We start from the raw sequence: 15,302 nt of genomic DNA, 5'->3' as shown, positions 1-15,302 counted from the left end.
GTGAGGGGAAGATATTTTAAGGTATTTTAACTACGTTACATAATTTCCAGTCAGTTTAAAATTTATTGTTTTAACCGACTTCAAAAAAGGAGGAGGTTCTGAATTCATCGGTATGTTTTTTTTAATATTTGTTACCTCAGAACTTTCGACTGCGTGAACTGATTTTGAATTTTTTTTTTTTTGATACCTGGTGCTTTCCATGTGGTTCGATTAGTCCAGATTCACAGTCCATTAATTTGGTCCAAGATCTGACTATGGCATCCATAAGAAAACCATAAAAGTCTTAAATTTGCTATAGGTATGTGCGCAACAAATTCACGAATAACTCAATATCGCGCCCATCGATTGCGATGATTCTTTTTTTATTGGAAAGAATATGCTTCAAAGGCAGTTTGGTTAGATTCTGACTATGGAATTCATGACAAAGTAACGGAGCTCTTCAATTCTTAGATGCAAGTTAACGATACTCAGCCGAATCTTTTTTATGCTATCCGGATATTTGAGTCGCCTACCGTAACGTCGCTATCGTCAAGTAATTGTCGTAGTCAGATTTGATGATCAATGGAACTCCTTAACGACTTACAGATTGTAGTCAAATTTCAATGCGCTTACGTTCATTGCTGCATAGCAAAATTTGGTAGATCTACACAAATTTAGACAAATTATTAGTTAGTGTACGTCAGATTCACTAAAAATCTAAAAAAAAATTGCAACATAACAACCGCCTTCAAAAACCCTATTCCCAAACAATAGATATAATATGCACTAAAAAGTATAAAAATAATTGCGTATTTTTATACAATCTATTTAATTATTCTAATTCTAGTCTAATTATTCTATTCTTCGGAGTCCTCCCGCCGCGGCCCCGCTCTCGCCCCCTCACGTCGCGCGTGCGACTCAAGCACATCTCACCTATGTATGTAGTTACAAACCTACATTGGCTGACACCGATACCAAAAATAACAATGATCGTAACTAGAATTAGATAAATTAATTAGATTGTATAAAAATACGCAATTATTTTTATACTTTTTAGTGCATATTAAATCTATTGTTAGGAATAGAGTTTTTGAAGTCGGTTGTTTTTTTTTTGTTAAAATTTTATTGTTATAGGTATACTACGTGATCATAGCATTGTAAATAATTATTAATAATTTTATCATAAAATTACTAATAGAGTTAAAATTAAAAGTATTGTTTTGAATGAGTAATAAAAATCTTCTATTGTAATACTCCTTTCTCAGTACTTCCTCACAGTTCCTCTGAGCGAAGGCGATAAAGAATTACTTATTGAGTCGCCTCACGCTTTCTGAAGACTTTCACGAATGGCTTTACTTAATAAAGGCAAACTTTGCCTTGTGGAGTTTGCCTCTCCAGCTACCAATCAACTATTCAATTCAGCTTTCGTCAACTTAATAATTAACTTCAAGTTGGCTGTGTGACCTTCTTCTGTGTTTCACAGCAATAATATACTCATTGCGTTGCAGTATTGAATTATTAGTGAATTTCTACGGTGTTAGTGAAATTACTGGGCAAACGAGACTTAACATCTTATATCTCAAGGTGACGAAAGCAATTGTAGTGCCGCTAAGATTTTTTGGGTTTTTTAAGAATCCTCAGGCACTGCATTGTTATGGCAGGGCGTATCAATCACCATCACCTGATCGTACTGCTCGCCTCGTCCCTTATTGTCATAAAAAAAATAAAGAACGAACTACTAATGCATTGTAATGGCAGGGCGTATCAATTACCATCAGCTGATCCTCCTGCTCGTCTCAACCCTTAAGGTCTCTGCTCACTACACCGTATCATACCATGTACGTTCTAGGAGCGTATTATGCACGAAAAGTAACACGATACGCTCTACTACGCCCACTGAACGGATTGGCACGCGACGGTGTTGGTCGGTGATTGAACGGTCTAGTGGGAACAGTGTCATACTTTTCAATACAAATAATATTCATTTGCCTGATACGCTCCTAGCAAGGTCATGGTATGATACGGTGAAGTGGGCAGATACCTTTATTGTCATAAAAAGGTACGAATGACTTACAATATACCAACGTATTGATAAACAAAGTGTGCGAGGGAGATGAACATAATATCTAAAGGAGATATAGTAAGAAAGAAAAAGAAAGTGTAACCGATTTTGAATGACGCTTGGCATTAGCTCCTAAGTATTTAGATTATTAAATCACTAGATGACGTACACATTGACAAATATAACAGAGGGCCTACCATCAACGTTTAATAAGCGATGCGATTCCGATGCAGTTCAGTTTAGGTAACTAAACTGAATCACTAAAATTCGTACCATGAAGTGCCTTTTACTGAATGGCGTTTGGATCGCTTATGAAAAATGAACGAAATAAATTTGTCTGTAGTCCGCGGTGTGAGAAAAAGATGACGCTCTACAGTCGTTGCATAAGTTTGTCTCTCTCACTCGAACAATATGCGTTGCGTTTCGAAAGCTAAAATGATATTATGATTTTAGCGGTTAATTAGCGTAGAAAATACTAAAAATACATTTTGTAATTGCGCTTTATTGTACTTATTAAATAATAGTAATATAAATTAATATAGTTCTTTGAATTACAAATTAAATGTTTGCTTAGGTGTTTTCGTAAATTAACGAGTTATGCCAGTTATAACCCACCTCCATTGATGTTTGATTTGGCAGGAGCACAGAGTACATTTTTTTTAATTCGTTCTTGCGAACAAGCTATAGCCCGGGCCCTTACTGCCATGTCTTTAGTATATTCATTTTCGGCATTTATTTTCAGTACTTTGTTTTACAAAAAAGTACAATAAAGTATTCTCATCTCATCTTTCATCAATAAATTTTCCTTTTTTGTATGTTTTCACTACTTTTAAAAGTTATTAACAACACGATTCACTTTTCTCTAAGAAAGTAGCAACTTTTTACAAATCGCTCACATTGACACATAAGCTATCCAGTTTAGGTTGAAATATTGCCTCATGGTACGAATGAATGAACGAACTAAATCAGTTTGCGATTCAATTGATATCATTTTTAACATTCAATTGACATCATTGCGATTTAATCAGTTGATTTGACGTCAACCTAAATTAGATAGCTCTAATCACGTCGTACTACGAAATAGCATAGCAGTTCATTTTAGGTTGTCAATTGAATCGCAATAAGATTTCATGGTAGGCCTGCAGGTCACGTATTATTGGGCTATTAGATCGTCTATAAGAGCTAGCATATTCTAAGATTATCATTGTAACCTTGAAATGCAGATTGTACGTTTTGGCTCCGGTTTTAATTATTATTTTTTGTCAGTCGTCAACCAATGATTTTGATCTAGTTTTGACAAACCACTTTTCATTCGTAACAGCGTTTTATGTTGTCTCGTCGATATGAATGTATTAAACATTTCTATGAATGGAAATATAATATATGTGAATGATGGAATAGATACAGACTTAACAGATTGTTATTTTTAATTGATATCCTTCATTTTTCATCGGTCATAAATCTTGCTATGTCTTGTTCATCTGTTATATTAACGTTGGTTTTCGATACTTACCGCAAATAGGGCTATAAGTTTTAAAAGTCCTACTTTACGTTACCGATGTGACTATACCAAATCAATACGAGTACAATATCAGTGATAGCGATAGATAAAGTAATATTCATTAACTAAGTGGATGTGTTGTTTTACGATAACATTGCGTGATGAACGCCGCACATACTATGATGGCTTATGGAATATAATTGTAGGTTGTATTAGGTGCACGAACAATCCATAGATCGCAATCACAGACACAATAACTGTATTTTAGTACGAGGTTAAAGTATTGTTCTATTCAAATAGATGATAAATTATTAAGCTTTTATGTTATTATTTAATCTCCATAAAGTACTAAATAAACATCTAATTAAGCCTGGTGTGTGTGATTCAGGGTTAAAAGAATTATGTTTTGATATTTTAAAACTAAAAAGTAGCTCATTTGTATTTTTAAGTCAATACAGCTAATAGGAGCTTGTTCCTGATTGGATGTCGAACAGCCAATCAGGAACAAGCAGCTAGGATTGCCAACCTAAGTCTACTAAGGTTAGGTTGGTTCGGCGCAGTGGTGCTTAGTCACATTTGGCTTGTAGCTGCTGTACCGAACGGACACATCAGAGTAAAGTACTTATTATTATTCATAATTTTCTGTTCTGATATTATTACCCTTCCAATACCTATTAATAATCTAATAGCACGCCTTGTGAATATTAAATGAGGCTAGTAAGTGCTATTTTAGTATTAACTTGTTCGATGTATATTGTACAAAGATTATACTGTATATCTATATGTATAAAAGAGAATGTATGTTTGTATGTTTCCTAATAACTTCTAAACTATTCGTCCGATCTCAATGAAATCTTTTGTAATAGATTTGTTGAAGCTCAAGGAAGGTTTACATGTATAACTAATATGGCATAAAAACGTTTGCCAGGTCAGCTAGTTTTGTAATATTTAAAGGATGTGTTTGTTATTGGTTCTTCTCCTCATGTCAAAGCTCGTTGACGAACCGGTGTAGAGTAATGACGTAATAAATATATACCAAAAACTATATATTCGCTTTACTTGTAATTTCTATACCCTATACTTTTAGATTTTGTTCACACATTACTGCCCCGATAGTTTACACGGAAAAAAAACTTTGGAAGTTTATAATATCAGTGTTAGGAATTTAAGTCCTAACGTTTGCTGAGAACTTTCCTTTTTGCGACTTGCGCTGCTATCTCGTTTGTTATCATTCTAAGTTGTTAAAATAATCCTCCATGTTTTTCATAGAATTAATATCTCTTTTTTTATTGTTTTTTAACATTTGTATTGTCAGTTTTTCTTTTATTCATATAATATTAATTGTTCATATCTATTGTATTTGTAAAAAAATGGTGGCAGTTTTCGCAAATAAAGATTATTATTATTTACACGGCCGCTAAGCAAACTTGAGAAGACAAAACTATTGGTTTGATTGAATTGAAACGATTGGTGAGATTGGTTGCTGTCCGAGTTAAATTAGCTACACCGTGCTATCCACGTCCTGAATCTTTGTATGTACCAACCCTAGCGTTTCGCCCAGACGTAGGTATAAATTTCAAAAAGACCGCTGAGTTACACTACTGTTCTATTACTGTATTGTGTCACAGACTTACAATATAAGCTTTTAGAATAACAAGGCGTGCGATAGAAAAAAGGAAAGTGAATCTATTCTAATTGTAACTGATTTTAATTAACAAGTCGTAAACTGTCAGCTTTAGCTCCTTTTTATTTTGAATATATAAAAATGAAATTCTGTTCGTTAGTCTCGCTAAAACTCGAGAACGGCTGGACCGATTTGGCTAATTATAGTCTTGAATTATTTGTGGAAGTCCATAGAAGGTTTAGAAGGTGAATTAATATGAAAATTCTCGGAATTAAATAAGAAGAACAATTTTGTTTTTCCTTTGATGTGTCGTTCAGAAATCAAATTGAAAGAATAGCTTAAAATGAATAAATAATTAGTCTTTACATCTTTCTTTCTTTCTCAGGAGGTAAAACATAAACTTAATTTTAGCTAACTATAGTTAGTAGATTAACTACAGTTGTTAACTATCTATCAGATTATTTTTATGTATATTGAAAAAACTTCAGTTTTATCACAAATTAAGTTTCTGAACCTACCTAACCATAATATTCGACATTTGACAACCAACATGTCGATCCACCCTCAATGTCGATCGATATCTTAGACACAGAGTGCATCGTTCTATCTTTGTGAGTGACCATTACTGCTGCTTTCGTTGATTCAGTCATGTGCTTTTTTGTCCCTTCAGGACCTAGGTTATAAATAGCGCGAATAATCCTCTGCTGCAGCACAAAGATTGTATTAATATTGGCTCGTATTAATATAGTAATTACGTTTCTCAAACGTTATGCAATGCAGAAATTTGTAGTCATAAACCTTTCCGTTCCGAGAAACTCTGATGAAATGAAATGAAATATATCATTATTGCACACCACAAAATAATTAAACATAACAAAAATCGAGACTACAAAAAGCAATAGGCGGCCTTATCGCTTAAGAGCGATTTCTACCAGGCAACCTGTAATGAAGTAGTTTTAGTTGAAAAGATAACAAGGCGGTGTTCTCGATATGCATATAATTTAAACATTCACATTCACACATACAGTAAATAATTCCAAGAAAAGAACTAGTTATGAATTTGTCACAGTAATAAATAATATTTATGGAGCATTGTTTTTAAAGATTGCAGAGTTTGAGCCTTTCTGATTTCAGAGGGAAGAGAATTCCATAGGTTAACAGCTTGCACAGTATTATTTTACGTGTAGCAATAGATTGCTTATAATTAGGTTGATTTGAGTGAATGGATCTGAATCCTATTGAAACAAGCTATAAGATATTTTAACGTACTTTATAACGATCTGGGGTGGGGCCACTAAAACAAAATTCCTTGAACTTGAACGAACACAACGTAATCTTATTAAAACAATGTACTTTAAAAAACGCAGATTTCCCACGGATAGCTTATATTAATAAACATAAATCCCTCGCTTATGACCCTAAAATTCTGCAAAAAGAAGAAAAGACATTGTGGCAATAGTTCCTAACTCAATCTCAACTTTTGCTGATAGACAGTTCAGTAAAACCTCTGCCAAATTATATAAATTAATAAATAAAGAATTACAGATCTATTCAAAAAACATAATATATGAATGAAAAAACTTATATCTAACTGGCTAGAACCCAAATTCTATGACTGGGTGGAATAGTTGCTGAATAGCTAGTTGTGTATGCTATATGCTATATATATACACGCACACACACGCATACACACACACACCCACACACACACATATCCCTTCTTTCCCCCTTCTCTGATCATGTCTATTTTATAAATAGTAGTAACGTACAGTATAATGGTAGAACTTTCATACATAGCTTTAAAGTACACATTTCATTTGTGTAATTTTGTTTGTTATAAATAAAGGTTAAAGAGCGGTGACTCCCAACACAGGCGATAAGCTTAACGGGAGACACCTGCCCCTAGTTTTTAAGTACTTTTTGTTAAAGAAATAAACATATTTATTTATTAATTTATAAGACCATGCAAAATAAACATCTAAAAAACAAACTAAGGGTCCAGAACACGGTGTGGGAATAGTGTGCCGTACGGCACTCATGGTTTTGGTGTATCGGTATGGCGCCTTTTTTTGCCGTGAAGCAGTAATGTGTAGGCATTACTGTGTTTCGGTCTGAAGGGCGCCGTAGCTCGTAAAATTACTTGGCAAAGGAGACTTAACATCTTATGTCTCAACGACGAGCGCAGTTGTAGTGCCGCTCAGAATTTTTGGGTTTTTCAATAATCTTGAGCGGCGCTGAATTGTAATAGGCATTACCACCAGGTGAACGTCCTGCTCGTCTCGTCCCTTATTTTCATAAACAAAAATCTTAAAAATGAGCCAATTAGGGAAAATCAGCATATGATGTAAACATAGATGCAAATGCTCTACAAACCTCTATAGAATAATCATGCCTTACCTTTTGTGCCAATCGTATCGTGTCTTCTGTGACGTCGGCCTCTTCACTCTCACTTGTTTTAACCAATCACTGTCACTCAACACGTTACCAGGTAAGACACATCTGTAAAAATAAAACAATTTTTGTATGATTGTGAAATAATAATAGGGGTTAAAATACTATTATTTGTATGTTCTACCGTGTTGCTGTGTATTGATAGGGTTTAAGTCGGTGCCTGCCCGCTTGGGTTGTTTGGTTCTAGACGAAGCTATCCCGCTCAGTCACGCGTGGCGAGTGTAGGTACATGCTATTTGTCTTGGCACCTACTTCAAACCTATCAATAGGTAGCACAAACAAATAATAGTAATTTATTAATATTAAAGGTATAAGATTGCATATGGAGATGTATTAAATTAAATCTTTATTATTAAGTTATTTTATACCTACTTTCAGTTTTTGAAGTCGGTTATTTTAAAGGTAGTTATTTTATTCTTTTAGTGACATTAATCAGGGAAACTATAAGATTTCGTTACTTTTTATTGTCATAATATGAAATAGTAATTTTTTAAGTATGGCCTACCCATACTTAAAAATTACTATGAAAGGTTCCATGTGCCTTATACAATAAAGATCCCCTATTTCACGTTCTTGTGAGACACTGAAATATCGGGAAGAACTTTTGTTAGCTATGAATGACAGGCAGCCTAAGATCCTTTTCTCGGTACACGGGTTTATAATAATAATAATATATTATCAACACTCCTAAAAAGCTATAAAATCAAACTATAAAACATCATTCACGTAAACAAAAATATTCATAAAAAATGTTCATAAAATGAAACCTACTGGTCCAAGCTATGTCATATTTTTATGGGACTAACTAAAGAATAATCTCTTAAATCGGATCGTAAATCTCAGCGTAATCGGTGCACATACATAAAAAAATACCAATCGAATAGAGAACCTCCTCCTTTTCGAAGTCAGTTAAAAATAGGCATTTCATAATCTATTTTTAAAATACAATACAAGTGTGCCTTAATAAATTTGAACTTTAAATAATACGCGTTCAATAGTGGTAATAAATTATAGTTTCACCATATTTGTATAAAAATACATTTCAAATTTAAAAATTATTTGTTCTTTTTTATTTTTAAGACAGATTTTGCATTTATATTTTTTATAATATCATCGAAGAAGAAATCTTACCTTATAATTTGTTATGTTTTTAAAGTTATAACCCTCACTTCTAGGATTAATACACAAATAAAATTTGAAAAACAACAAAATTTTATGAATGATACGGGGCTCGAATAGATAGATAGACTTGTAGATGAAGCCACAACCTGAGAGTTGAACAAAGCATACAAGATTTTATAACGATACGACACTCGAACGGTTAGCTCAGTTGGTTAGAGCACCGGCACGGAACGCCGGAGGTCGTGGGTTCGAGTCCCGCATCGTTCATAAAATTTTGTTGTTTTTCAAATTTTATTTGTGTAATCTTAACTTATATTAAAAAAGCTCGAAGTTTTTCCAATTTCTGTCGGTATAGTGATTCTAGTAGGGATATTGTATCCTTGCCAAATTGAAAATATTGCATTATCATTGGTATTTGAAATAAAGAAAAACATTTATTTAAACACACCCATAAATAACAAAAATGAAATAACTTAAAACTATAAAAACGTGTGGTGTTTTTAAATCAGGTGCCACTCGCAATGTGTTCCAACACAAATGTGTTGCAACGCTGATCTTCTGTGGCCCCGCGTGACACATGACGTCAAGGGGGACACCTCGCCTGAATAAAATTGACTTTACTCATTAATCATAAAAAAAAACAATTACTACTTAACTTAAAAATAAAAACAAAACATACAGATTATTAAAAGTAATTACAATTAGAACAAAAACATAGTAACAACAAATAATAAAATTTATCAAAAATAAAATGCTCCTAGTCTCGTTGAACGCAGCTAAGGCCGGATATTACTGACTTTGATGTTCATTTCAAAAGATACCCTTTCATTAACAAGAAATTAACTGATACGGAGGCTTTGTATATGGTTCCAACACTTAGTTGCATTATAACTAAAACTACCTTTGGAGGCAGCAGTGTCATGCCGACTCAAAGATAGAAGACCGTATAGTGCCGCTCTAGTACCACACAAAGTATTCGTGTTGCTCAACTAGTTCAATCTATATATACAATCTATATATATAAAAATGAATTGCTGTTCGTTAGTCTCGCTAAAACTCGAGAACGGCTGGACCGATTTGGCTAATTTTGGTCTTGAATAATTTGTGGAAGTCCAGGGGAGGTTTAAAAGGTAAATAAATAGGAAAGTGCTCGTCTATATATATATAAAAATGAATTGCTGTTCGTTAGTCTCGCTAAAACTCGAGAACGGCTGGACCGATTTGGCTAATATTGATCTTGAATTATTTGTGGAAGTCCAGGGAAGGTATAAAAGGTGATTAAATATGAAAGTGTTCGGAATTAAATAAAAACAACAATTTTGTTTTTCCTTTGATGTGTCCCCCGTCGACCAATATTTGTTTTGTATGGACATATTTTCTATGAGAGAATTTATTGACGCACGGTTTGACAGTTCTGCTATAAAACAAAATCATTACGACAGCAGGGAGCATACTTTACGATATAATTCTTGATGTTATGATATATTACTGACAAATTCATAAAAAACATTATTTTATTTATTATATACAGAACAACGTCTGTCGGGTCAACTAGTTTCTAATATAAATATGCAATTTCTGTTGTTGTAGATTATCAAGCAAATCGGATATCTTCAAGAGGTTCAAAATCATATCAGATTTGTTTCGTTAGGAAAAAAAATTACACTTATGAATTTCAAAAGTAATAGGTTGAACCAATTACCACTTCTTCGGGAAAGGTTTAGTTTTATTGAGAACTAGTGGCAAAAAACTCATGGCCACTCTTTTAAATCAATATTTACATCTTCACCATTATAGAAATTATTATGGAGCTAGTAAAACTTCCACGACCTAGGTTACGAAACATAACTCACATAGTAACGGGTCATGGCCCTTTTAACAAACATCTGTTTAATATAGGTGTCACCGACAGTCCACTGTGCAGAGCCTGCATGGAGGCAGATGAAATGCGGATGGCACACGTCATTCTGGAGTGTACGAGTGTGGCTACATTCCGGGCCAAACACCTGGGGTCACCGAGGACTCTCCCCGAGGTCATGGGTGACATCAGAGGTTTGATACAATACCTTGAGGAGCTTGGTTGGCAGTATTAGCCACCCACCTCACCACGCAAAATAATGATAATATAATATAATAATGGCCCGTGATAACCTGAATAAAATTCGAATAAAAACCTATATACCAAAGGAGGTAACACCCACAGGCTATTAATAATTGTAAATTTTATTGTACGATATTACATAATATTATATTGTAACTAAAATGAGAAATTCAATTCAATAAGTGATTTAACATTCTGTTTTGAATAAAATTATTTTAAAAGTGATTTGAAAAAAGTATATTAATAAAAAAAAGAACACAAGAATTATTGAGCACAGTAGATGCATCAATCCCCACACTGTACCTAAACATACTTATACTATGGGAGCATTATATCAACATTATTAAAACATATATTATAATAACTATAAAAATAATTATTTCTAAATTCACAACATGAAACAAAGTTCTCGCTGACAGAACACCACTATGAGCGGACCAGCCATCGCCTCCCTCAACCATATTTTAATAATGGAAACGCCCCGATCCACACAATTTTTCCATTTGATACATGATAATGTATTGCGTAAATAATACCCAGTCTTGTTAGAAAAAACACTTTTTCAATTCAACGAAAAACCTCTTTCGTATTGCCTACTTAGGTACGAAATAAATTTTTAATTTAATTTAAGATTTATTTTCAACTTAATTTCGTTGTTATGAAAACGTTTTGTTTTGACTTGAAGCACTATTAAAATCATCGAATACGCGTCAAGTACTGTTGACATAAATGAAAGTACGTCTGAATATGATGGGAACACTCATGACGTAAATATGATTATTACGTTATCCGTTGCTCTGGAATTCATTTATTCAAAGCCTTTAAACAATATTATCCTTCACGATACAATATATTGAGGTGAAACTTCTAATGCGACATTCAACAAGGTTGCGTTAAACGTTTAACGCTACCTGTGCTGTAGATGGCACAGTGAACCACAGCGAAAATATATAATTTATTTATTTATGTAATGATTCACCAACAGATTTACATCATAAATACAAAAATTTAGCATAGAAATAATTTAAATAATCACTATCGTAATTTAGATCCAATTATAGGTAAACACAACTTGATCTTATACATATAAAAAAAATTAAATGAAATTAACGAATGTTAATATGCGTTTGTATTGTAAGAGTTTTTGAAGTGTTTGTGTGTCGGCTCCGTAACTAAAAACATTGTATAGTTTCTACGAACCTTACGTAACGATCGTTAGCATTCTCTCTCTCTCTGGGATCAGCATTAGGGTTGTATCTAGATTAAATGATCTGCCTCAATTTTTGCCATCGGTATTTCGGTTCGCTGCCTCTGTACATTGTGTGGCCAAAATATGAAAGAATTTGTTATCTTCATACGATGGAGAGGCAAGTTTTTAATCGGGGCTGGTTTGGGATCGATGTATTGGTCCGTTTCGCCATTCACAGTATTCTTAACATTTGCCTCCAATACACAACTCGGCTCAAGATTGTCCACGTTTCTACTCCATACAGGAAAATAGGGAAATCAGTCTAGTCTTAGTTTTAGTGGGATTGGTAGATTTCGTCTTTTCTTCCAGACGTTGTTTTCTTGGGACACAGCTGCCGTTATCGATGATTTAGAAGCCCATTCAGGATCTCCGTCGCATTCTTCACCACGTTGCATACTTTAGTTAATTTTAAAGAAACAATATGAAATAAGAGTCTAGTCGGCTTGTCCAACAAAAGCATACTTAGTTTCAATAATAGCACTTTAAATAACGCAATCTGTCGGCTATGATTTCTGGCGGGCCGACAATAAAACGCTGCCTCGCTGACAAATATAATAATATTATTCGACTACGTGGCTACAAGACTACAAAGCTCCAGAACCGACTATGCTACGAGCTCACGACATTACGTGGTTACGATAATATTATGTAGATTTCAATGTTCAACGTAGAGCATAAACTGAAAGAGCATAGCTGTCAGATTTTTTGAATGCATGTCTCACTGGAAGTAATCTGGACTGAAACTTAAAAAATATTTGTAATATTTTTTTTTTTTTTTAAATGAAATTGATAGAGCTTTAGTCCATGGTTATAATGCTACCACTCTTATTACAAGGTAATACACCGTTTCAGAGAAAAAAGCACAATAACCTAACCTCTAAGCGGGTAAAACACGTACATAAAACACAGAACACAGGAACATTCACGCAACTACGATAGAAACGGAATAAACATTATAGGAAAATGGAATAAACAAAAGAAATAAAAGAAAAATAGTTCTTGTGTTTTACTGGCCTTACAACTCTGGGTTCTATCTAGCCTTTTAGTCTAAAAAATATTATGGATGAAGCCGTCTAGTCTGTCCCAGACTATTTTTTACGTTTCATTTTACTGTTTTTCATTAACGATTGATAGTTTCTAGCCTCCGCCATGAAAGCGCTCATGTACCGTTTTATTTACGTCATTTACCCATTTTAGGTAACGATTTCTTTTGTTATTTTCTTGAAAACGGTGCATTACCTTGTAATAAGAGTGGTATCATTATGATCGTGGATTTTTTAACTCCTAATTTGTGCTACGGGATACTAAGTCCACCATCTGAATAAATATGAAATGATTAGTTATTGAGTCAGTGTGCGTAAATTAAAGTAATTAGTGTTAATGTTTTGCATGTGTGAACATAAACATTAGAACATGTTGAGTTTTTCTAATACTACAAGAGAGTTTGGGCTGCAGTGAATCACATTCTATCAGCTCTGGATAACTAGGCTGATCCGTTGACCAAAATAGCTGTCGGCACTTGGGCTACCCTATAGAGGCACGTAGATAGTACTTTGTACATTCTCCGCGCCTCTAGGCCCCACGGGCCAAATGTCTTGTTACCAAACGGCACAAAGATGTAAGACACACTAAGACCGACATTTTAGTGGACTTCCCGGTAAGTTATCTTAGGACACTTTTATTGGGAATATATCGTAGCTTCTTTAGCAGATAAATTGATAAACAATATAGAAATAAACAAAAATGATTAAAAACCAAATTATACAATTATTGCACAATTAAAACAAATCTGGAAACTGTGTGTGTGTGCGTGTGTGCATGTGGGTTTGAGTTTGGACCTTTAAGTGGGTTCCATCTTTAGACTGCGTGTGCTTATCATGTCAGTATCATAGAACATTACACTGTGAAAATAACTAAATTAAACTAGTCACGCCACATCTATTTCGGTTAATTGTCTATTTTTTGTAACTGTAATCTTTCAAAATCAATCCCTATTGTAAGTTGGAATCAAGAATCTATCCCAACACCTACATTGGATTTTAAAAATGCTCCCAAATTTAAAACGGTTTCGATCATGCGTAATTTTAATTTGGATTTCTGAATTTGACTTGGAATATATACAGTCAGAGTACATTATTAATTTTTCCATGCTTCTCCTCAACATGCCATATTGAAGTGTTTATATAACATTAGAATTTCTAACTGAAGCTACGCATTTCAATTTCCTGCCTGCACGTCACAAACCGTACCATTATTTACCTTTTGTTATGTGTACTTAATTGATTTGTATCGCTGTGAGAAGGGTTCATCCTGAATACTTTGATATGGGTTCGTTTGGACATTTAAATTTGTCAAACTTGTAGTTGTGCTTCTATGTAGTCCGTAAGAATATTTTGTTTGAACTGAATAGTCAATACGAGAGTTATTCCCACTCTGGTCAGTCCAGATCATTTTGATAACAATGACTGCTACACAGTACCTAGGTAGCACTGAAAAAGTTTATAAAATGAAAAACGGCTTAATGTAGAAAGGTGCCAATACTTTTATTGATTTTCGAAGTAATCTCCGTTCCTCTCTACACATCGTCGCATTCGATGGAACCACTGAGAAAAGCAGTGGGCCCATTCTTCCTTAGGGGTCTCTTCTACGGCGTTTTCGTACGCTTTCACCGCATCTTCAGGGCTCGTAAAGCGAATACCTCGAATTTTATCTTTACTTCTTGGGAATAAATACAAATCGCAGGGCGCCAGGTCAGGAATATACGGCGGATGACTCATTATCTCGACACCTGCCATAGTCAAATATTCAACAGTCCGTTTTTCGGAGTGCGCTGAAGCATTGTCGTGGTGACGGAGGATCCTACTTCGAGGGCGCTGCTGTTGAATTTTTTCCAAGACAACAGGGAAACAGCAACATACCGTCTGCAGTAACATTTTTTTTTAATCATTTATTTCTGATACAACATTACAAAGCGATTTATACATATTATTCTGCCAAACTGCGCAGAAAATAATCAAATCATGTTTTTGTGTGTGACAATTTAATAGTCCCTACCAGTATTTCTTAAGTCTATTTATTATGGACATTGTGCTAAGTAGAACTTTCGCAATAAGCTTTTCGCCTGGTTTTTTGTTTTACAATTCGACAATTGTGACGCTATATGGGTAGTTAATTCATTTATTAATGTAGATATTACCCATTGCATGCTACGCA

General features: G+C 34.1%; 1 long non-coding RNA gene across 1 annotated transcript in view; it reads right to left on the bottom strand.

Moving 5' to 3' along the window:
- The window catches only part of LOC126974751 (uncharacterized), a 173,108-nt gene that overhangs the window by 121,112 nt on the left and 36,694 nt on the right, over positions 1-15,302 (bottom strand). Inside the window, exon 2 of the long non-coding RNA XR_007731572.1 lies at positions 7,564-7,665. This is a non-coding gene — a long non-coding RNA (uncharacterized LOC126974751). The remainder of the gene's footprint in view (positions 1-7,563; positions 7,666-15,302) is intronic.

This window comes from Leptidea sinapis, chromosome 33 (assembly GCF_905404315.1).
Source record: "Leptidea sinapis chromosome 33, ilLepSina1.1, whole genome shotgun sequence".
Taxonomy (NCBI): domain Eukaryota; kingdom Metazoa; phylum Arthropoda; class Insecta; order Lepidoptera; family Pieridae; genus Leptidea; species Leptidea sinapis.
Note: the sequence above shows the minus strand (reverse complement) of the source record. Positions and strands in the feature narration are given on the sequence as shown.